This window comes from Athene cunicularia (assembly GCF_003259725.1).
Source record: "Athene cunicularia isolate RWA chromosome 14 unlocalized genomic scaffold, athCun1 chr14_part1, whole genome shotgun sequence".
NCBI classification, from domain to species: domain Eukaryota; kingdom Metazoa; phylum Chordata; class Aves; order Strigiformes; family Strigidae; genus Athene; species Athene cunicularia.
The window spans coordinates 15,525,683-15,547,055 of NW_020799118.1; the positions used below are offsets into that span (position 1 = coordinate 15,525,683).

At 47.9% G+C, this 21,373-nt stretch overlaps 1 protein-coding gene across 2 annotated transcripts in view; it reads left to right on the plus strand.

Moving 5' to 3' along the window:
- Window positions 1-3,312: 3,312 nt before the first annotated feature.
- The window catches only part of RAB11FIP3 (RAB11 family interacting protein 3), a 57,643-nt gene continuing 39,582 nt past the window's right edge, over window positions 3,313-21,373 (plus strand). The window contains exon 1 of one of the 2 annotated variants that reach the window (XM_026858756.1): window positions 3,313-3,407. The gene's annotated coding sequence lies outside the window, so the exon portion shown is untranslated. Of the gene's footprint in view, window positions 3,408-21,179; window positions 21,273-21,373 lie in introns of those variants that run through there. The other variant, XM_026858755.1, reaches the window with a different exon arrangement.

Sequence of the window (21,373 nt, forward strand, 5' to 3'; positions counted from 1 at the left end):
TCCCTGTGACTGTAGCTTATAACTTTGTGTTTTTAGCTTAACTCTGCAGTTTGGTAGAGGGTTAACTTTTGTAGTGCGGTGTTAACTACTCCACTCTTGCAGATTAGTCTTTAGCTAAAAACAACAAATCTGTGACTTCATAGCTGCTAAGATTTGCTAATCTTAAATGGTTTGAGCTATAATGCTTGGAGTTTTCCCCAACTGTTCTAATAAGGTAGGGTTTTTAGTCTAGTCATCAAAATCAAGAAATGGAGAAAAGTGGCGGTTACAACCCAGGAGCAAGATGCTGGAGCTGTCACTGGCCGTTCCTGAGTGGCTTGGTGCCATGATAGCTCGGGTGTGAACAAAACGGTGGGCCTTGGGGAGGGGTGTACTGGGGTAACACTGAGGACACCTGTCATTGTTCAAGATCTTGATGTACCCTGTCTCGAATAGTGTGTGCAGTTCTGTCCTTCGTCTTCAAAAAGGATTGGGGGGGGCTGAAAGAAGGGAACAGAAAACATGGTTGAAAAGGATGAAGGGCTGGAGCAGTTGCCTTGCAAGGGGAGGGTGGGCAGGCTGGGACCTCTTGGGAAGGAGTGTATGGTCCAGGGGGATCACGCTTGCATCTTGCCTTGTCTTTCGGTGTTAGAACTGGGAGGTAGTTGATGAAATAGCAGAAAATAGCTGCAGAAGAGTTAAAAGAAGGCACTCCTGCACAGAGCAGGTGGTGAGCTTGTGGAGCTTGGAGCTCAAGTGTGGTTGAGGCAGGTTCAGATGCTTGTGGGCAGTCAAGGACCTGGGCAGGGACGTCCTGTCCCCCGCTCCAGCATCCCTGGCTCCATCATGGTGGGTGCTGGGAGATACTGGGAGCTGACTCACAGGACACAGCCTCTGCTTTCCCTGGATGGCTTCCTGCAGTGGCTGGGGGGACCAGGCAGGCACGACTGATGTTCTTGTTTTCTGTGTCTAGTGAGCTCTTCTGAATGTCAGCAGCCACTCACGTTCAGTCTGGCAATGTTGTCTCAATTGGTTATTTAATGGTCCGAGTTCTTTTTAAGCCTGGAGAGCAAATACAGGTTTGGATCAGCACAGACATTCTACCGTGGGCTTTAAGCTTCATCAGTTTTGGTGGCTTTTGTTTGTTTGTATCCATAATGTTGTGAAGTTTTAAGGAACATTTCTCTTGTTTCCCCCTGCCCACAGCTTAATTTAAATACATAGGTGGCTCTTTTGCATAAACAAAATACTTACCTAGCTGCTCTGTCTCTCTTGCACAAGTACCAGTGTGGGAGAGATGCCTTGCTGAGGTATTGCCATGGGGGCTTGAAACCCTCCTTGGTCCTGAGAAGCTGCCCACAGTGCAGCAGCCTGGTATGGCCCATGTGTTGTCGGGGCTGGGCCTTTACAGAAAGTATACTTTAGAGTGTGTCATCATAATCACTTACAGGCTTAGAAAGTCTGATTAAATGTCACTTGCATTTCTGTTGTCTATATACCCAGATAACAAATTAAGCTACAGCTTTTGAACTCAGAAGCTGCCAGATGCATTAAGTGGAGCCAACACATTCCTGAGAGTTATTTTTATTAGTCTAAAATACCTCTGTTTAACATACAAGAAGCCTGACTCATCCAAGTCAATTTGTGCTGTGTGACTTCAGTGGTTTTGTTATCTATCTACCAAAAATGTTCCCCAGAAATCTGGAAAAGATGCTTGTATTGTTGTCTTCCCTGTTCATGATGGCATAAGCAGGCACGTGGCAAGTCTGGGCCATGCTGAGGCTTGGGGGTTTCTCTTGTGACAGCCCCATAGAGGCACAGCTGAGTTGTTTGGTGGGTTTTTTTATGGTCTCAGCCCTGTGGTTTCCTCTGTGCCGGCATCATGCTCACTGCTTGCTGCGGGGAGGTGGGATGTCTGAAGCAGAGAATCGCCTGCCTCCCCCCATCATGTTTGAAACCATGTGGACACATGGGTGAACAGCTCTGAGCGTGTTGCAGATGTGATTTTCCTGTATAAACACATACCTAGGTTTAAGACAAACAAAACAGAAAGCAAACCAACACCCCTGCTGATGCATAATGAGTCAGGCAGCTCAGAGCACCACAGCTGGGCTCGGTTGTCCTCCTCACCCCTGGAGGTTAAGTCTCCTCTTAGATGCGAGGTTTCCTTCCCTGGAAGGAGAGATTTGGTGATTCACCATCTTCTTCCCCAAGAACAAATCAAAACTGAGATTGTCCAAGTGAGTCCAAAGGCAGCTGGTTGTGCTCACAAGGACTGAACAAGTCCAGTACTGCAGATTGCCTGAAGATGTCCTGTATGACAGCTCTGGAGGAGGAGGAGAGGTCGATGTGTTTGGCAGGGCGAGGGCAGAGCTGCGGGCAGCCTTTGAGTACAGAACTAATGTGCAATTCCCTTTTTCACCTCTTGCACCCTGCTTCCTCCCAGGCTTGTTTCTGAGCTGAAAGATGTGGCTCTAAAATACACAAAGGTGCCTCAGTATCTCTTAGGGTGAGGGTTTGCATTTTTTTTTTTTAAAGCCGAAAAATATCACAAAATCATTAAGCTTGGGAAAGACCTTGTATATTGTCCAGTCCAACCATAAATGTCTGATTGCCTCAGTTTGAGAAGCATCAGTAGTGTAAAGGGTTTTCTGAAGGGCAGGCTTGTGACAGCCTGGAAGGGAGGAACAAAATGGACCTTTTCAAAGGCTTTGTTTCGACCATGAGGAATAACTCTAGTTTTGCCCTCAAACTGTAACCTGCTCTGCTTGAAGTGCCAAGATCACCCTTGCTGGGTCTCACAACTGTCCCTTGCTCCACATGTGTGCCTGCTCCAGCACCCGCATCCTAATCCTCGCTAGCTGACGTGATTTCTTTTCCCCTCGGGCATTGTCTAATTGTGAAAATATTTCAGTTATATGACCTAAATTTATAACGTGGAACAGTTCATTATCACCGAATCTTCTTAATTGGGCCCTTCTACTGGGCAGCCTAGTACTGAGTTTTCCCAATTAAGGTAGAACCTCTTTAGAAAAACGTAAAAATAAACAAGTCTCTGGCAGAGAAGGACTGGGTTGCGAGAAATACTGCCTAACCTATGTTTCAAGACTAAGCAGTAGTTTGAGCACCAGTCAAGTATTAATTAACCCTTTGTACTGATTGCTTATGTTCCCTACAGGGACAATGGCCACAGTTTGGTGTCAGTTCAAGAAATTCACTGTCATTAGTTCAAATCTTTTTCTTGTAAGGACAAAAAAATTGTTAGAAGGTGTTTCTCCGATGGAAATGCAATTTTCCTAAAGGACTCTGAGTAACACTGCTTTTGTGCTTGCAGGTAAAGGACCTAACAAAGTATCTTGATCCAAGCGGACTTGGAGTCATCAGCTTCGAAGATTTCCATCGGGGGATCAGAGCTATCAAAAATGGAGGTGAGCTTGCTGCTGTGCTGCATGTGTGGACAGGAAGATACCAGATTTAATGTCACAGGGGTACACTGAACTGAGAAGTCACTCGGTGAAACAAACCGGGTTTGGTTTTCTGGAAAGTCCCCACTCTGTGTTGGGGGGAGAGGTTGGGTGCATTTAATAAAGGTGGTACAGCAGTTGTGGTGGTGGTTGCATGTTTTCCTGTTTATTGGTAAAGTTCCTTCCTAAATGTACATTGGAAACAGAAAAGCCATCAAGGGAAAATCCCTCCTGGTTGGGTGTCTGCTCTCACCTATGGTTTTGTGGGGGTTTGCTGCTCTGACAGAGGAGCAACTCTTGGCTGACACGCTGCTGGAGATGTCTGTCTGCTGCGGAGTGTAACATCTGAATGCTGGCACTAATGCATTTGCCCTCAACTATTTGGAGGATCAGCGTGCTCAGATGATTTCTAGCAAGAAGCACATTAAACAAGAGCTTTGAACTCACTGACTGGTAGGTAATCTTTAAACAGGCCCCTAAAACAGACCTGCGACGATCCCCATGTTGCTGTTGATGGGCTTGTTGCGAATACTTCCAGAGCGATAGCTTGGTGAAAATGTGAACTATCTTTCTGACTGGTTAGCGTTTGAACTTCTTTGCTGAAGAAAAGATACTTTTTCAATTTGGGGTTCATCTCTAACATGACTCTGTTAGAGGGTCATTTTGGGCCAAGTGTGTTCTTTAAGGGCAGGGTGTGAAAAATATCAGACACCTCCTGCTAAGCAGATACAACTTTAAATGTGTAAATATGAATTATCATACTTGCACATTAATCAAGTTCTTTTCACAGCAGTGCTTGTCTTAAACTTCAGTGTTGCTTTCAGGCAGCAATGAACATGTACCATGTTGTCAGCCCTGCACACCGACCATGCTTTTGAGTGCTGATACAAGCAAAGATGTGAAAAGACTGATTATTCCTATACAAACCACGTTGTTTCATGACTAGAAAACCATCAAAGTAGAAGTAACTTCTGTTTTTCTGGTCGGTTGTCCATCCCTCCTCCTGCCCCCCCCTCCCCCTAGCTTATCTGTGCGCAGGATTGTAGTGTTTTATAGCAGCTCTGAAGTTTTCATGGCTGGTGTAGCTTGACAGTGCAGCTGATTTCCAGTTCCCATAATGCAGGAAGAAATGCAGCATGCTATTAATTTGTAATAAATTGCTATTGGAGTAGAGTGTGTTTGTGAAAGCTCTGGATTGTATTTCTCTTCAATAATTCATTGCTCTGGTATTGTGTTATATTAATTGAATGGAAAAAGCAAATCCAGACAAAGCTTTTAGGATCTCTATTTATTAAACTTGAAAGAGATTGATATATATTTATTACAGTGGTTGAGAAAGGCAGAGCTCTCTAACATTGCATGGCATTAAGCAGTTTTAAAGAAACTCAGGATAGGGTACAGAGAGAATTTCTTTGAGTCTCACCAGCTCGCGTTGAAGTGATCTTGAGGATTTGCTGCTGCTGTTGAGACAGTCAATATTGGTCATCCCTGCGTGAAGAAAGAAGAGGTTATACTTGCTGCTGGGTGTCCTTTTTAAGTTTTGTTAATTAGCTGGGCCTGTTTTTAGCCAGAGATAGTTCTGCTGCATTTTCTGGTGCTATGTAGTTCTTTGGTCAGTCACTGAAGGGAGACCTGATGTAAGCTTGTACCTTGCAGGGTCTTAATGTAGGTAAGGGTTTATTTCTGACTATGCTCCACATTTCTTTGTCTCCCCCCTTCTCTTGGAGACTCTCTGTAGGAGAAGATCTGTGACTTCAGCTCTTCTGGTCTAGCCTGGCAAACTGAAGGTGCAGTTACAAAACTAGCAAAACTTGCATAGTCAGCTGCTTTCCTTACAACTGCTTTCGTGTTCAGTTGGCCCTTCTGTCCAGGGAGGATACTGAACTCCTCAGTCCTACTCCTGTGCCAGCTGTTTGAGGTATGTTCCCACTGGCTGAGGAACATGCTGATCTAGGACTCCTTGAGCTTCCCTTCGCCTGCAGTGTGGAGCAAATCACCATTTAACCACTCAGCACTGGAAGCCATTGTGGCACCTCTCTACTGCCATGAAACAGTTTTGATCTCTTTGCTGCTGTAATCTTTGACCAGGTAATGCTGACCGTGGCAGGGAAAGAGCAAAGTGACTTGCATGCTACAGAAGCTGGATTTGAGACTTTAATGAGAGTCTTTATCTAATTGTCTGCCTTCTACCCTTAATAAGAAAATGTGGTTCTCGTATATGTATGTATCTATGCCTGCTGCATGTGTATGATTGCCATTAGAGTGTCTTGGGTGGTGGAGTCTGGAGGGCCCCTGGGCTTTCCCCTCTGTGGGAGGTGTTGAGCCCGTGGCTCGCGGGCGATTGGGCTCAGTTCTCAGGCCCAGCTCCGAGCTGTTTGTCAGGAGCAGACTGGCACGTGGACCACAGGGGACTGCCCAGGCATGGCCAGGCAGGCTCAGAGATGCTGCTGGGACAGGTTTGGCTCCTCACAACCTGCTGTGTCCCAGCCCTTCCTGCTCGTGTGGTTGCTGGGACATCCCTTGTCGTCCCCCTGCTCCACAAAGTGAGCGGTTTGCCTGCCTTTATAGTTTGTGTGAATGGTGCCTGGATGATGGACTGGTCCTGTAATATGCAAATAGCAAAACAGGGGGAAACTGTGGAACAAACACTGGCAGTGAGTCAGGGATGATAAATAACTCTGAAAAGTGGAATTTTACAGCCTTGTATTATAAAACTTGAAAAGCTGATAATGTAGTGGGGGCAGTAATGATATTTATTTGCAGAAGGAGAGTATGTTATAAAGCATGCTTAAATAAGCCTGATGAAGTGTGTAATGCCTGCAGAATCTACAGCCAGAGGACAGCCTGGTGTACCTGGCTACATTCAGTGAGATTTAACAGGACATCTTTTTAGTCTGCAGGGGAAGAGAAACAGGGAGGGAGCCAGCGTGACTGCTGCATTCATCATGATCAGAAACTACAGCTCGTGGGGGATCTTCTTGCTGAGAAACGTGAGGGATTGTTTGCAAGCCAGTTAAACTGAGACCGGGAGTAAGGTCTCTGCTTATTTGTCTGGCAAGGAGCTGACAGCAGGAGCGGTGGTAGTGAGATGGTGTCTGTAATTTGAAGCTAAGGTGCCTGGACCAAAGGGCAACTCCAGTCTGCTGCGTGTTGGATGCAGGAGCTGCTGCGGGAGTGGGAGAGAGCTGGCAAACACAAGTACAGGTGGTATCAGCCACAGCTGGATGCAGACAAACAACAAGGGTTGTGCTCACAAGCAGATTCCTTTCTTTGTCAGGATATTTATAAACGTTTTAAGTTTCAGACACCTGTTTTTTTTTTTCTATAGAGGCCTCTCAGCATCCAATAGGACATATTTACTGTCTTCTCTTTGTAGCAGACAAGTACTCTTGCTCGAACTCAAAAGCAATAATGAACAAGTCATGTAATCCATGCACATGCTCTGGGCTGAAACATCTGTAACATCTGTCTTCCAAAGAACAGCTTGCTGGGAATGGGCTCTGTGCAGGTACCCCCCTGCACTTAGGGGCATTACTGTTGGTGTCAGTTCAAATATCTGCTCTGTCAGGCAGGGGAAGGTGCGTTCCTGGAGCTTGTGGCCTTGTCCATCCCTTCTGCCTTGGCTTCTGATCCCTGAACAAAGGGGCCCCTGTGCATCAAGAGCAGACAGTGCACCCACTGAGAAATAAATGTGCTCATGAGCGCAAGGGAGGGCCTGAGGATGGAAAAAGAGGAAATCATTTTTTTTTTTTTTTTTTCAAATGCTTCAGCTAAAAGTTCTTTGGATTTGGGAAGATGGAAAATTCAGCTCCAGAGCCAACACCCAAACCTGGAAGCTATAACCGAGTTCCTGTTTGCAGGGACAGCAGGCTGCTGGCAGGAGCGAGCTGGGGGCAAGGCTGGGGGAGACCCCTGGCAGCGCCAGCTTCAGGGGGCACCTGGGTCAGGACTCGGCCGCTGTGCCAAACCAACAAGCCGCAGCTCAGCGGAGATACCCCTGTGGGGTTGACTAAGAGGCATTTAGCAAGAGGAGTGTGTTCAGCTTACCAGAGGCATTTGGTAGGTTTCCAAGCGACAGGCCGAAGGGAAAAGAGGGGAGCTGGGGAGCGAGGCAGGGCTGGGGCGGGTGCAGGGCAGGGTGTTGAATAGCAAATAAAGGGCTGGCAGGCGGTCAGCGCTTGGGCTGGGCTGCCTAGCTGGCTTTGGCAGCACACGGGCAGGCTGCTGCAAAGAGCCCGTGTAAAAACACTGTGCCGTTGGTAATTGGAACTGGCAGCAGTGTCAACTTAAGTCGGTCGGAGTCTTTGTGGGGCTGCATCACTCGGTTCCTGAGAGCAGCCTTGGAGGATTTCAATGGGTGTATCGTCGGAGGAGAGGCTGCGGTTTGTGCAGCTGGCATTTCATGTCACTAAATGATTGGTGTGCTTCTGGTACCTGAATGCCAATTTAAGTATTTCCTGAAAGAAAAGCACATATCCAGCCCTCCCCCTGGGTGAAAGCTGGGAGTGTTACAGCGTAAAAGCTTACAGCCAGAAGGAACTGCACAGCAGTTCTCAAAACCAGAGCTGAGTAATTATCCCTGCGTCGCTAGCCCCACGTGCAGGTTGGGCTCCGCAGCCTTGCTGCAAGGGGAGCAGCAGCGTTCCCCTTCCTGCGCTGCTCGCTTCCTGACCCAGCGTCTTAGAGATGCCTCTGGATCTGATAGTGCTTAGATGACATCTCTGAGCTCACTGCTCTGGGTGCCCGTGAACCACTTAGTGCTTGTAGGAGTCTGCTAGATAGCACGAAGTGGCTCTGAATTAATTTCTGGAGAGCCAGGCTGGCTGCTGCCCTGGTGACACGGATCTGCTCTGGCTTTGCAGAGCATGTGAAGGTGCAGAGCATGTTGGATATCTGGCTCTGTCTGGTAACATAAACCACTGTTTGGTTTGTGTGTAGGGTTTTGTTTGTTTTTTTTTTCCCGTCTGTAGGATCTGCATTGCAGATGGCTTCTGCTACGCAAAATGAAAGCTTTCGTTGCATAGGGATGATTCCAGAAGCCAAAGCTTACATTCCCTTACACGCTCCCAATCCAGTAATTATTTCTGAGGCTGTGTTTGTGTGCATCTTCAGTGGTCTCTCTTCCAGACTGATGCTGGAAATATGGTAGTATTTACATCAGTCTACTGCTGACATCTAAGCACACTTTCTCAGTGGGGGCACCCAGGCCAAATTTAATATTCAAGGCATTTTCTTTTTAAAAGGAAAGTCTTCACTGAAGCTTAGCAGATGGAAGGAGAGCTTGTGTGCACGTTTGACTAAACTCGGTGAGTATCTGGCACTGGTGTGAGCACTTCCTACGTTCTCATCAGATCTGCTGATCTCCTTATTCATGCAGCATTGCTGCAGTGAAGACTTTCCCCGCTGATCTTGCCTGTTCCTAACCCTGGCTAAACCATCACCGATTAGGGAGACAGCACATTTGATGGCTGAAGGTAGGACAGATGCCTCTTTGTGTACAGCTGTCATTCAGGGAATAGGGGCTGCCATGAATGGGAAATCAAGAATGATTCATGAGCAAGAATAAAATCAAAATTGCTCTCATTATGTTGTCTGCATTTTTTTGCATTGCATCTTGCTCTGCTTTTGGTGCTATGTATGTACTGCTTGTTGGGTTAAGGAGTTTATGAAGATGAGTGTCAATTCTGTCCCTGAAAGGAGTGAAGACTTAAATGTCATTTTTAAATGTATATGTATACTTGGGGGGAAAAAAAAGCCAAAAAACCCAACAAACCAAAAAACAAAAGCTCCCTTGCTATTCTTTGTAGTGCTGTTCTTTGCAGATCAGGATTCTCCTCTGTGGTGCAGAGGGATGCTTGTAGTTACTGCTTGTTAAGTTTGGAGTCCACATGCTCATCGTCTGTGACCCCTTCTGCTAGGGACAGAAGGAGCCAAGTCTTTCTTGGAAGTACTGAACTTGGTTTTTGTCTTTAAATAGTGGTACTTAAACACTTGTCTTGGAAACCACTAGGCCTGCCCATGAAAATGTGTGAGGGTTGTCTGTTGAGTCTGTGTAACTTCCCCTCCTCGCAGGGGGTGGGGAATTAGTGTATGTGCTAGTTTGTGATGGAGGCAAGCTGCTTTGGTGGTACCCTGGGGTCAGAATGGCCTGAGGTCTCTCTCCATCCCTCCTCTGCAGAGGCATCTCTAACAGGAGAGGGTCAGGTGTGTCTGGGAGCACAGAGTCACTCTCCTGCAAAAGGCTCAGGGCATGAGGGGAGCTAGGGTGGGATGGAGGTCCTCTGCATGAAGGTGGGTGAAAACAAATGCAGAACTGAGCAGGTGTGAGTCCAGCTCAGCTTTCATCCCTAAAGACTGTTCCTAGGTGAGGGGAAAACACAGGAGAAGGCCTCAGGGCGTGTGTCACTGGGGTGTTTGCTCTCTTCTTCTAGCCTATATCATGCTACATCTTTGGAGGAGAAAAGTTGTTCTTCTGCTCCCAGCAGCCCCAGAACGCTGCACAGCATGGGCAGCTGCTAGCCCAGCCTCAAAGGGGCTCCCTCCTCAGATGCCCATTGTCAAATCCTTTGTTATCACACCTCTTGAAACAAGGGGACAGCTGTACCCCTTGGACACCTACCTCTGCAAGGGTAGCTTGGTTTTAATAGCTGTTTGTACTCCTTCCATGTCTCCTGCATTGCTACTGGCGGAGCAAGCTACAAGCTGCATGACTGGAGGGTGAGGATGCTCCTCCGCTGGCCTGCAGCTGGTGTGGGACAGGAAGCAGCTTTGCTACCTCGGTGAGAGCAGCAGGGAGATGGGAGCTCAGTGCATGGCGCCCTTGATGCGCACACTCACCTGGTTTGGAATGCTTTCACGCTGGAAAGGGATAACACCAAACTGGCTCAACTGAGAGGCAGGATATTTACTGCTTAAAAGCAAAACCAGGAACAAAAACACCACAGTGAAACTATTTATCTCTAGCCATGCAGCTGCCAGGATTCAGCAAGGTTAACTGACTACAAACTTTCCCCACATTAATGTAAGCAGGGAGACGGGGATGAGTGGGTAACTGCTTGTTCTCTTTCAAAGCAGGAGCAGTGGCTGGGGTGGCAAGGAGTCAGGAGATGCTCCTCAGCTGTGAAACCTGGCCTGCTGCAGAGCTCTGGAGCAGCGGTGAGCAGAACCGCTCAGCCCACATTGCCTTCAGGCTCTTTTAAGTCACTATTTATTTCTGCTATAATATGCTAGGGTAAAGATTCAGATGCTGGTGATGGGGGAGCACTTCTGGGTCACCATGGGGTTTTTTGTTTTCATTTTTATTTTATGTAAACAATTGGTTTTACTAATATTTGTAACATGGCAGCTGGGTGAAGGGTTACATCAGGGACGAGGCTGACCTGCTTGATGTGCACCATGCCTGAGCAGGGAGCATGTCTTCCCAAAAACAGCGTGGCAGATGACATACTGCATTGACCTACTTTTGGGAGAAGCGCAGAAGTGTCAGAGAAACTGTGTCCATAGGCCTCCTCGCAGCTCTGGGATGAAAACGGTGGGGAATTACTCAAACATGCTGCTGTAAAACTGCCACTAAGGCTCAGCAGCCCTTGGGGTCCCTGGGAAAGGGAGATTGGCACAAGCATCTCTCCCACTTTGAGATTTCTTTGTGAATGTTTTGAAGCATATGCCAGAGAAATCTTGCTATGTCTGGTCACCGTCTTGGAGTGTAACAGGCTGCAGGTCCAAAATACACATGGAGTCTGAGGGAAATCTAGTTCATAGCACTGCAAAGCTGCCCCTCTTACTGCGGCAAGCAGCTGACCTGTGGTTAAATGCCCAAAGCATCACTGTTTGTGCACAATTCTTTGTGAGAGGAAAGCATTACTGTGTAGCCAGATCTCCTGCAAATCACAGCAAATTACAGAGTGAAGGGACTTCCATGTGTCCTGATGAAGTAAAGAAAAGGAGAAAAGGAAGCCTTTGGTGGCTGCTTAGACTCTCAGACCATAATCCAAGCCTGATAAAGGCAAGCTGGAGTGAGTTCAAATTGCAAATGTAAGGCTTAAGTTTGCTCAAAAGAAAACTTATGTGGCAAAGAGGAAGAAAAAATACTGCAGGGCCTACCTGTTTTCTTGGGGAGATGATCAGTATAAAAATAGAGCAGTGTTTATTAGAGCCTTAGAGTGACTCTTTGCATGCTCTTCTATGTAGATGATGACTAAAATGAAAACAAAGGCAATTTCAGTTAGAAAATAGACATTTCTCATCATCCATCTGCTGTCTTAGTACTTCTCCATCATGTGTTTTATTTTCTTTGGGAGTATGCTGTTTTGTTCCACATCTGTTGCTGCTAATATGTTTGGGAGACTGGGCTAGCCTGCGGTTTGGAGAGTGCGTGGGAGGAGGCTGGGCTGGTGGCTCCAGATGGGTGGTGATGGTTTTGGTCCTGCCTGTTTTGATTTCTCAGGTTTGGATGTTAGCTCGAGTGAGGGATTCCCCAGGAAGATGGTGAGTGTCTCCTTCATCCTCACCAGAAATGTCTGGCCAGAGATTGGGTAGGGTTGGCTTCCCAAGCTCAGAAATAAGTAGCCCATCATTCTGCCTCTGCACCAGCTGGTAAGCCAGAGCGGTCAGGCCATTTCTGGTTAGGAATCCAGTCAATCTGGTGTTATTAATGAAGGGATAATTACTCACCTATGACTTCTGCTCCACTGAGAGCCCTGCTTGGCTCTGTCACAGCCTGGAGGGTTGTGACTGTGTGCTGAGTGTACCCTTGTGATGCCTTGACAGATTGATGTGGCAAAAGCTTGTTTCTTTTGGGCATTTCCTGGTCTCGCTTTTAGACAGGAGAGGCTGTGTGAGATGTGGCTTTGTTGGCAAATTGGTCCTAATTGCAGAGCTGCTGGGTTGGGCTGTGATGGGTGAGCTGCAGGCAGGCTGGCTCCGGTGGGCATCCCCCACACTGAAAGAAACTTTTCCCAGGTGTTCTGGCTAACACAGCACACTCCATCTCGATCCTGTTCTGCCTGGACCAAGCCATGTGTCCTGGATTGGGGGGGGTGTGTGTGTGTGTGTCCCTCGGATGTCTTTCTCCCTGATCATCTTTTCCAAGTGCATACAGCCTGACTACTCCTATAAATCTGTCTAGCCATTGAGCAGCTTATTTCTCCTTCAGATAATAAAGACTCCTGCTGACAAGGTGACCAGTGCAGAATTCACCAGTTAGGGACTGACAGGACAGCAGTGAAGGACCACTGTTGCCTGTCCCAGCTCACTGTGTACCTGGCAGGTCAGCTTTGCCTCTGTGCTGCTCTTGTGACTTCCAGAGCAGAGCAGTCGGCAACTCACGTTCTCTCATTGCTTCTCCATTTGCTTCTTGTTGAAGCCTGGTTTGTTTTGCATGTAGTTTTATTAATGCAGTCAATAGTTAGAGGGGTCAGCAGAGATAATGTGCAACTTCTAATAAAAACACTCCTGTTGAGGTGGTAGGAACTAGGCAGTGTCATGTTTATAACCTCTCAACCCCTTGGTTCCCTTCTCAGGGATCTTGTACTCTGGATTAAAAAGGTCTAGCGCTTCTTATACAGTCATGTTCCTCAGCTGTCCTCCTTCCATCTGCAAGAGTGGTCAGGCACAAATAATGGCAGTGGATTCTTTTCTAGCCAATGAAACGTTACCAAAACCTTTGAAAACTGTCTGAATGCATTTTAATAAGTTTATATCCCTAGTAATTAAATCAGCTTTTGAATGAAGTGCTGATGATCCCTGCTGGTGCCTGCATGACGTAGTCTGTGGTTTTGGAGCGCCGCATCAAGTCATTTATTTGCGTTGTCCCAGTGACAGGAAGGGCTGTCAACCTGTGCGATGTCTCTGACACCGCCCTCCTTGCTTTGGGGAATCTTATGCTGAAAAGAGGATTAAAACCCAATCTTACAGTACCCTCCTGGGTTCCATAGGGTCCTGTAGTCCCCTCCTGGGAATTTGTTTTTCTTTGGGCAATTTTTTTTTTTTTTTTACAGAAGCCAGTTGGAGCAAAAGCACTCTTAAAAAGTACAGCTCCTGTCTCCTTCAGTGATGCGTGGGACACAATTTGGCTCATTTTAGAAGGGAATTTTTGGCAATGTTGAGAGTTAGGGGAAGAAACAGGGAAGGGTGTTCGATCATGTGAGTCTGGAGGAGCATTTTCCTGTTAATCTGCATAGCTTTCAAGGGACTTTGGAGGATAGAGACTCCAAACTGCTCTGCTGTGGCCAGCAGCAGGAGGGCAAACTGGCTGCTTGACACCCATTGTAATGGACAGGACATTTTTTTGAGCAACACAACTATCACTTCTAAGAGATGGCTCTGAACTGTGAAATCTCACATTGGGAAGAAGTTTCCCTACATGTATACTTTGTCTCCTCTTTTGTATTTTCTTTCCCTTCAAACTCAGGCTCAGTTCTGGTCAGGACCTAGCCTCTGATCTCAGATCTGCCCACTTTATAAATACCTATTTAGCTTTTACTAATGTTTTTTCAGCTTAGCTTTTGAAGTCAGAGCCTTGGCTGGAATAGAAAGTGTCCGTACAGTTGTTGGCCAGCCTTGCAGTTCACTTGTACATCATGTATTGCCCAAAGGCAGGTGGGTGGTTCTGATCCAGATCACTTAACAGGACTTGGTGATTGCTTTGAAAAAGCATTTAGCATCAGTTTTGCCTTAGTTGTCCTCAGCTTGTGGTATTGTTAATAGGGGGACAGAAATGGCAAGTAAGACCTGCAAATGCTGAATGACAAATACTAATGTCCGCATGTTATGATTTGCAAGTGCTGTAGGTGTTGAAAGGGCTTCTTTTAATGCTCGCATCCAGGCCCTGGGTGGTTCTGCAGGCAAGCTGTGCCTGGATTCACACAGGCATTGCGTTGATAATGATATTTAGCTGTGCTTGAAGTACATCGCAGGCATTTCTCAGGCACAGGATTAGAAGCTATAAGCTGAGGAGGATTGAACTGGTTTTCAGTTACCTTGATTTCTCTATGTGGAAGCTTTGAGCTGGAGCTGATGTGGAAGGCTGAAAAGCTTCATGGTGGGATGGTGATAGCCAGCCAGTGCCCCAGCTGATGCGAGTGGCCTATAAGGAGTGAGCTGAGAAACTGCTTTGGTTCTGCCTGTTACCTGCTATGTCAAAAGCTCTGCTGCGTCCAGGCTCCTGAGTCAGGGTTTTCTGCAATTTTACTTTGCTTGCGGGACCATCTTACCTAGGAGGTGCCGCTTGTCTTCTGTGTGCTCCTGCCTGAATCAGGCTGTATGTGGAGCATCTAGAAGAGTTTCTGCTTCGGTGCACTCAAATACTTGACAAGAGACTGGTTGCTGAATGTCCCAAAGGTTGTGTCTACACTGATGTGCTCTGGGAAGCTAAGCTAAGATGTTCTGTTGTTTGCATAGTTGAATGCTCTCTTTCAAGAGGTCCTCCCTCAGCCTCTTCACAGAACAGAGAATAGAGCTGTTGGCTGCAAAATCCAGCTTTTTTCTCTAAAATACAGAATTGTTGAAAGTAGAAGCTAGAGTGAAGGAGATAGAGGACATCAGGAGGTCTCACCAATACAGTTTGTGCTATTTTGGAGGCTCAGTCTCTCTGTCTTTTCTGCTGGTATGTGACAAAGGGGCTCTGAACCACTTGCTGGTGGCCAGAAGCCTGCTCCTCGTTTTCCACACCTCCAGCTGTGAGCCTTTGTTCCAGGCTGGCACAAGTCTGGAGGAATTTGAGCTGGTCTTGATGAGTAGCATTCACTGAAGAGACAACTCAAATTGCTGAGAATTAAAAACGAGGACCCATATGTTAATACCAGTTTCCCCATGTGTTAGTTGGTGGCTTCCTGTCTGTGGTCCATCACTGCAGTGGAGGCAGCAACGTTCACCTGAGATGAAGTGAAGGCAGCTAGATTTAAGCTTCCAAAATGCTTGGATACCATAAGTTAATTATTTTTATTATGTTTTTAGATGGTATGTCTAAACAAAGCTTGAGGACCTGCACTGTATGAAGAGGATCAAAAGGAATATGTGATAAGTACCAATCCATGAGCGGTGATATTCAGCAAACAAAGGCCTGCTAAAGCGCATTAGCCAAGAGGGGCTCGGATGAGGGTTGTGTAAGCAACCTTAATTCTGACACTGCCTCCTTGGGAGCCTGAGCTTGCCACTCGGTTATTCTGTTGTATAATTTTTCCTTGTAAAATGAGTCTTCAGTAAGAAGTGCTCCTGGCTTGTTGTCTCATCTCTGGAGGAGTAAGCATGTTGAGCTGCAGGAGAAGCAGATAGCACAAAGCTGCTCTTTCCAGCTCTGATCAGTGCTACTACTTTGTGTGTGAGCATCAGATTATAAATGTACTCCTGGATCGCTTATGGAAAGCAAAAGGGTGGATGGCTGGACTGGTGCTAGCTCTGTGCTGCAGGGGCTAACAACACATGGGTGCTTGAGCTTTGGTGAAGGTGCAAGACCCTGAGTTGCCTCTGGAAATACTGGATGGTAGCTCCCCCTCTGTGTCCTGACTCTGGATGCAAGATCCTCCTAAATGCCTGTAACTTTGTACTACTTTGCTGTGCGTCTCTTGCCCCTTTGTTTTCAAGCAGTATGCCTAGTAAGGAAGTTCAGTTTACATCAGTTGTTCTCTTAAACTAACCATAACTTTGACTTAATTTTTTGGGGGGGAGTCTGTTTTTGTTTCGTGCCATTCATGCAGGTTCCCAGCCTTATTCCTCTGTTGAATAATTCAGGTCTGTTAGCTGCACATAATCCATACTGTTCGAATCACTTTGAGTTTGTGGCTCTGTGGCTTGCAGCAGTATGTACAGTGTGCGTTGGCAGATGACTTAAATACTTCTGAAAGGCTCTGTTTTTCTAGGTCATTCCTATATGAAGCCAATAAAACTGGCTCTGTTTCTGACCTGTGTGTCACTACTGTACCCACAGCTCTTCACTCAAGGTGCCTTTTCACTGAAATCCTGTCTTCTGAAAGCAGTCCTTAGAATCTATTTCAGGAGTCTTCTGTACCCTGGGACTTCTGTTTCTATAGCTCTGTGCTCTGTTGTCTTTCTTGAAAAGCCCAGGTTATGACTGCACATCCGAGCCCTTCTGAAGTACAGCAATTCTCCTGTCAGCACAACAAGACAGCAAAGGGTGCATCTCTGGCTGCTGCAAGAGCTGGCACACATTGCCCCCCATGAAGAGCCCAGGACCTGTCCTGCTTGTTCCCTAGCTGCATGTATGCCATACGTCCAGGAGGAATCTCTGTGCAGCTGGCAGTGTGTCTGCTGTTGGCATTGCTGCTCTGTGGAGTTGGCCAGTGGCTATAGAGGCTTGATGGATACTGGACAGGTTGCTCTTGGCTTGCAGTTGGTGTAAGAGACAAGAGTGAATACTTCCATCAGTGGGAGAGCATGCAGAATGTGGTTGGACAGAGATGGTCCTTGTCAGAAGCTTTACATAGCAAAAGATGGACAGAGATTTTTTTTTTGAAATGCTGGGAGGAATGAGGGCATCTTAAGAATAGGGGGAGATGCAGGATTTAGTGCAGAGAGGCATAAGCCAGCAAGAAACAGGGCAGCACTGGAGAACACAGAAAATCAAATGTGGGGGAGAAAAGAAGGTGCTTTGGCTGCCTGGTCAGACCTGGACTTGTGGCAAAATTTGTGTGATGGCAAATCTCTGTCTCCCAAGTAAGTGGTGTGGTCGATGTGATGAGCTTGGAAGGTGGTGATCTCAGTGGGGTTTGAATGAGCATGCGCTGGACAGCAGGAAGCTTCAAGGCAGGGACAGGGGAAGGTGTCCCAAGGGTGCTGCAGGTGCCTTATAGTAGACTTAATTTGCTTTTTACATCATCTTTTATTTTTTCTAAATTCACTTTAGCTTTACTGGATGATACAGAACACACGCCTGGTCTTAGTGGTTACAGTTACTTCTGTAAATTCTACATCAACCACATTACCTGGGTACAACAGTGGTGCCACAATAGTTCAATTAAAGCCTTACCCAGATGCCTGGTACCCTGCCCACATGTTTCAGTCAAATTAGTGCAATTAATTTGGGAAAAGACTTAGCATATAGCTTATAGCCTCTTTTCAGGGTGATCGTTGGGCAGTAAGGCTCCCTGGAGCCTCTCTTGGAGCCTGATTTGTAGCTTTGAGACTTTTGGCTGTGCACTGCTGTAAGAGGACTATCTGTGGGAGAGATGGGTAGAGCTGAAACAGCAGGAGAAGCTGGTTGTGGACACTCAGGTGTGAGGACAAAAGGCAGTCCCTAATGTCATCAGCACAAGCTGTGATTTTGGGCTGTGTTGGGAAGAGGTGACTCTAAGTGTGCTGACCACATCAGCTCTCAGGAGGAGGGAAAAGTCAAGTGAAATCAGAGATGGCTGTAAGAAATGAAGGTATGCTTTATGGTGTGAGGGGCATGGAGAAGGGGTTGTGAAGGAGAGTAGGATGTCAGCTGGGATTTGGCTTTGAGGCCCAAGGGGGAAAATGATGGCAATTCTGGCATTTGTGCTCACCATGTGCTGCTGGAGCAGGGCTGTGTGGGGCTACAGCTGGTGGCCCATGGCCATCCTCCTGCACTGTTATGGTGCAGTGGGGAGAACAGCCAGCGGAGTCCTCCAGCTCTCACCATGGGCCGCCTTCTGCACCTGGAGGATGGTGCTTTTCACATGGGGAGTGCCACTTGAGCAGCAAAGGTCTCTTGAGTTTCTTTGGCTCTTTGGGCAGGAATTTGAAAGCTTAATGCAGCCTGTTGTGCTGGAAGACTTGCAGGCAAGCTCTCCATGGCAACTCTCCCTATACACAAAGCACCATATGGCTTTTTCAGAGGGGGAGGGAGTGAATTGAGCAGAAAAGTCAACCTTTGTTTGTGGTGGTGTTTGTCTTTGCTCTCTGACGTGAAGCATGAGGAGGTGGCGGCACAGAGTGCAGTCTCCTGGCCATGGCTTCTGTTGGCCATGCCACCAGCAAGGGTGCAGGTGAGCTCTTCAGATGGTCTTTCCTTGCTTTTTACAGCAGAGCTTGCTGTAAAAAGAAACCCTGCCTGTGCAAGACCCCCTCTTTGGGGTGGGTGCTCTGCAGACAGATGGAGCAACCTCTATACCACAAAACACCCGAAGGGCTGGGAAGGCTCCAGGAGCACAGTTTGGGCAAGAGCTGTACAGGAGGCAACTGATGGTGGGGAGCTGTTTGTGCATGGTCTGCCTACACTTTATACCCCTGCTTCTGAAGGGAACTGGAAGCCTTCACTTGACTGTAAATCCTCCCTCTTCAAGTCCTTTTGGAAGGAATGAGCAGAATAAATATCTCTCTCTGTCTGTAGAAAAGCAGGAAGCTTTTGTGTGTCTACTTGGAGGGGGAAGAAAATAAATTATATGGGAAAATGCAGAAAGGAGCAGCCTGTGCCTGGCTCCGCTGCCTCTGGGGCACTCTGTGGTTCTAGGAGCCCTGGAGATGGCCCTGCAGAGTGGGCACCAGTAAGGCTGGTGGGGTTGCCCAGCCATGCCTGGCAGAAGTGTGAGATCAAGCAGCTGGAAGCACTGGCAGCTGCCCAACACCTAGCTGTTCGGCTGGAGTCCTGCTGCTGTCGACTTGGGGATTCAGATGTGCCACAGATGAAGCATTTGCACTGTTGTGCCAGGGCATGCTCGGAGGCTGCGGGGAGCAGAGCTGTCACCAGGGCTCATGGTGGGTGGGACATGCCGCAGGGCAGAGCCCTGGCTGGGCACAGGACCAGGGCACCATGCCGGCAGCCTGAGTCCTGATGAGCTGATCTGACTGTTTAGATGCTCTTTAGATGCTGCCAGGCACCTCTCTGGAGGTGGCCATTGCCTGCGTGCTGCAGTCTGTAGTCAGAAGGAGACGTGGCTGGCTGTCCGCTCTGTCTCAATGGTGTGACATGGGTTGCCTTTGAGGAGCACTGTTTGGTTTTCCCAGAAGCGAGCAGAGCGGCGACTCCTTGGCAAGACCTGTTCTCAGGTGCTCCCATGGCTTTGCAGTAAGCAGGTTGCTGTCCCCATCCCCTTGGTCTTCTCTGCAAGGAGGCCCTCAAATCCCAGAATAACGACAGGGACAGCTAATGGGAAGACTCCTCCCAGTTTTAGGCTCAGACCCACAGATGGAGCTGTGCAGGTGGGGACAGAATAACATTTGAGGAGAGGGAGAATACAGTCTTAAGATAATTCAATGCTAAACCCATTTGAGACTAGGAGGTGGCCTGAAGCTGCCTTGCCTTGAGCAGTGTGCTCGAGCAGCAGCATTTTCAGGTGCATTTTGCTGCCTTGCTTAGGGTTCTAGGCAGGAGCCCCGGCAGCTGGAAGCTCATAGCAGCACCACTGCCCGGTGCACTGAGCCGGGAGAGCAGTGGGGATATTAAAGTCATAAATTGTGAACAAGAGCACCTTTCATCTGCTGAAGCCATGACCCTGCCAAGTGCTTTACTGTAGAGCACAGCATCGTATGCTGGTTTGTGGAAAAGAGATTTGGCTTATGCCTGGTTTTGATTTACAGTCTAACCCCTGGGAGCCCCAGACCCAGGCTGGGGAGGGCTTGTTTCTCTGTGCCATGTGCTCAGCTTCTCCCACCCCCATAAGCTGCTGGTACCCATCAAGTTGGTGGTTCCTGTATCTCCTGGGGCCCTGTGTTTGCATTTAATGGTCAGCTGAAAGGGGCACTGGGGAGGGTGTTTTTGGATGGGAGGAGTGTTGCTGCAAGCCTGACTCATTACTCTGTCCTGTGCCCTCTGTCCCTTGACTTTGTACTAGATGTACAGATCCCTTAATGAAAAATGGCCTTCTTGATATCTGGAGATGGACCCAAAGTGGAAGCCCTGGCTGTGACTGTATAGGGAATATACCCCTTGAGGGGGGCTGCATACAGTCCTGTCTGGTGGCTGTGCCACTCGGCTGCAGCAAAATGTCATGCGACTTACGTGCCCCTTCGCTTTGGACTCGAGCCGGGGAGCTTGAATCATCTGCACTTGCCAGCCTGCTGGGAAGCCACCATCCTGAAGGATGCAGAAAGCAGACCCTGCTTTGTGGCTTTGCTCTCACTGTGTGCCTCGAGCAGCCGTAAAAGGAAAGCCTGTCCCTCCCCAAACCCGGGCGATCGCCGAGCTTTCCTAGGAGCTCTGACATAATGACTCCCTCTGCCCGGCCAAGTTTATCAACATCACACAAACCTAGTGCCGCGATGTTTGCAGCTCCAAGGCATGTGGTTTTGAGCCCGCTATTTATTTTGGGACTGCAGCATCTGATCTTGATTTGATGTTTCCAGCCTGTCATCTAGGTCGTGTGCTGGATCAGGCATTAGCTGTTACTTGATGGAGGACGGGGAATGTATGCTCTCTTTGGTCAAAGGGCTCAGAGAAATGCCACTCAGCTCTGCTGCAGATGGGTGTTTGGGGGTAGGAGAAGTAATTTTTTTTTTAAAAAAGACATCTCCTTGAAAGCCTCCTATTTTCCTGTCCCCCTGTGAGGATGGCTCCTGATGTGGCTGGCCACGGGAGGAGCAGTAGATGATAAAAGCTTCGGTGCAGCCTGCTTTCTCTGCGGTTCCCATGGTAGTTGGCTGTCACACATAGATCTGATGTATTCCCTGCCCACAGCAGGATTAAAGCCTTCTGGGAGAAGAATAAGAGGATGCAGGAAACAGAGATAAGGAAGAAACCAGGAAAAGGAATGGAAACCATGGCGGGGTAGGGATGAATCCAGGTGCTAATCCCATCGGAGCAGCAAGGGGCCTCATAGGACCTCTGCCAGGGAGCAGCTGGCCCAGTTGCCTTCCACCTGAGGTGGTGGTGGGATGCCTGGAAGCAGAGGTCCCTTCTGAAAGCTGAAGGCACCAGTGTGTGCAAAAGGAGTTCCTTTCCTGCAGCTGTCATGTCCCCTGAAGCTGCCCTTTGCTTGAGGGTGTGGGTTTCCTTTTGATGATTCTCTTTTATTTTC